Below are 3,071 nucleotides of genomic sequence, written 5' to 3'. Positions count from 1 at the left end.
ATCTGAATTCTTTGAGTTCGATGTCAAGGATGGTTTGATTTTGCGTCACGGAAAGATTTAGATCCCCTCCTCTTCACTGTTTATGACCCTGTTGCTTTGGGAATTTCATGACATGCCCATTGGAGGTCATGCAAGGATTATTAAGATCTTGAAGCACCTGTCAGATAGCTTTTTCTGGACTAATATGCACAAGGATGTTCAACATTTTATCCAAGATTGTGTAGTTTGTCAGCAAACCAAGTATAACGCAGCCAAACTTGGGGACCTACTACAACAACTCCTTGTCCTTTCCAATATATGGGAAGATATTGCACTCGATTTTGTCCCTAGACTTCTTACTCACATCGGTGTGTTGTCATCTTAGTGGTCTTGGACCGATTCTATTCATCTAGGAACACTCCCTCCTCACTACACAACTTACAAGGTAGCAAAATTATTCGTGAACATGGTTTGTAAGCATCATGGGTTGCCTAACAAGAGTATTGTGCCTGATCGTGATCCCTTGTTCATCAGTCATTTCTGGTCTAAGGGGCTTGCAACACTTCCCTAAAGTATTGTTCCCGCTAATGTAGGGCTTGCAACACTTCCCTAAAGTCCAACTCGATTGATCTCATTAGTAACTAAGATATGACTTGTCAGTCATATTAGCCTCATACCATTTTTTTGTCATTTGTTAAGTTGATTTTATTGTTCACTTTTTTTCTTCTTCATGTTGAGTCTTGTTTGTTTGACTATACTAATACTAATTTTAAAAAACAGAGTCAGTTAACCAAATTCTTTTTTCTTGAAGTTATGGAAAATGTTAACGAGTGTTTTAAGGGTATTATTTTAAAAAAAAAATTACATGAAAAGTGATGTATTTATTACTTTGGCAAATATTAGACTTGTATTTAATTTAATCCTTTAGAGCACTTGTTAGCTAAGCTTGTCCTGTTAGTTATTTTAGTTTGGATATCTTAATACACTGACCTTTAATACAATGTTGATTTTTTAGCCGGAGGCCAATGATGGATTAAGCTATAATGATCGAAGCTTGAGAATCCATGTGCAGATCTGTCTAAACCAGGATATGATGTTGAAATTAATTTGCTCTCTTAACTTTGAACCAGATGATGCATTTAGGAAGTGCTTTAATTTCAAACTTTCCTTTAGAGATAAGATTGGCAAGCTTTGCAGTAGAATTTGATTCCAAGTAGAAAGAGCCATCTGTGTGAGTTCCACTGAATTCTTCCTTGGCTTTCTTAGTCCATCTTTTCAACACCAAACAACTAGGCAGCTCATCCTTTTCTAATATCACTAGTACAACGATAATATGATGACAAGGCAACCCCAACGACTCCATCCTTTGGCAATTACATCTAAAATCCCCAGTTGTAGGGCAGTATGAAACATTCCACACTGATCCGCTATCATTCCACTTTTGAACAACGTAAATTTCTTGAATTGTCATCTTAAGGCGATCGCAGACTCTTAGTGACGAAGCTTTCTTTAACGCGGGTCAAAATAAAAGAAATATCCTATTTGTAAAATGGACAGATGCAAACCTCTCTAAGGATTTCAAATTTGTTTGCAAAACAAACTCACCGTATCTTCCTTCAAAATCAGCTTCCACTTCCCTGAATTTAGAGTATGTTAGGCATCTATGAAATTGTTGAACAAAATCAGTTAAATTGCATCTAGAGTGAACATACTTTCCAATATGGCTATGCAACGCTTCACACCTTGATGTGGTCCTTATCCAAGCAAAAAAATTACCTCGTATCAAAGCTGTAGCCCACATGTTTCTTCTCTCGTACAATTCTTGTATCCAATTGTTGTCTTCCAATCCAAACTTACTCACCATTTCAGCCCAGGTTTCTTCAAACTGACTAACATCAATGTCACCCAACATGCACCTTTTTAGGTATGGCATGAAATCAGGAACACTTACATTGCTAACTGCATTGCGTAGCAAATGCCATGCACATAACCTATGATGAGCTCCTGGAAAAACATTACGAATTGCATTCCTCATGGATAAATCACCGTCGGTTATAACTGATGTTGGAGCCTTGCCTTCCATTGCCTCCATCATTTGTTCAAGTAGCCAGACATATGTTTCTTCGGTCTCATTTGATACGAGAGCAGTTGCAAAAATAATTGTTTGATTGTGGTGATTAACTCCAGAAAACACAACAAAAGGACACATATACTTGATCTTCCTATATGTCGCATCAAATGCTACAACATCACCAAACAATTTATAATTCAATTTGCTCTCACCATCGCACCAAAAAAGATGTTTCAACCTCCCCTCGTTATCAACTGTGTGTCTAACAAACATCATCTAGTCTTTGGTTCCCAAATCTCTAAGAAACTTTAGTGCAGTGGATGCATCAGCCGATCATTGATGTCGTTGTTTGGAAACTTGATTGTATAGGTCCTTCCTTCTAAAACCTATCTTCCCATATCCCCCGAAGTTGTGTGCAAATGCACCATATACTTGACAAGTCCTAATTCCAACTTTTTTAAAGTTTTGAATTTGGGAAATATCAGCCTCCGTAAACTTTCTATGTCCAGGTAACATAGAACAATATTTCTCTTCAATCAATGTATGGTTGTGTTCATCAGCAAAGAGAGTCGCATACCATCTTTCTGTATGAATATTAACGTGAACACAAAATTTAGACAAACAACCACACCTACTTTGACGTCTTGGTTCACGCTTTGGAGTTGGCGTAGTTCTCTCATTAGCTTCCCTGTAACCCTCATTAGAACAAACAAATGTTTGTTGCAACTTCTCACCCTTTACATTCCTAAGAAGCTTGCTTTTGCAGACAGAGAAACCATTCAATCTTGAATACCAACTATAGAATTGATATGCAGTTTCTAAATTTAAAAAATCATACCTCCCAACATCTTCAATGCTAATATTTTTCATATTCACCTTCAATATATCAGGCATACCATTTATGATAATTGGATCTTCTTCTGGGTTATGTACATCAAATTCTTCATTAGTGTCGTCCAAATTCTCATCTTCATTCCCATTCTCATTACCATCCCCACCATCATCCTCATTCATATTCTCA

The 3,071-nt window shown here is 37.0% G+C and overlaps 1 pseudogene; it reads right to left on the bottom strand.

Annotated features, from left to right (window-relative positions):
- Positions 1-1,186: 1,186 nt before the first annotated feature.
- LOC146919934 (protein FAR1-RELATED SEQUENCE 5-like) lies at positions 1,187-2,062 on the bottom strand (annotated as a pseudogene).
- Positions 2,063-3,071: the final 1,009 nt, after the last annotated feature.

Source organism: Medicago sativa, chromosome 5, assembly GCF_051527215.1.
Source record: "Medicago sativa cultivar Bolivia chromosome 5, Bolivia_mono, whole genome shotgun sequence".
NCBI lineage: Eukaryota > Viridiplantae > Streptophyta > Magnoliopsida > Fabales > Fabaceae > Medicago > Medicago sativa.
The sequence above is the reverse complement of the archived record's forward strand: the minus strand, read 5'-3'. Positions and strand labels throughout refer to the sequence as shown.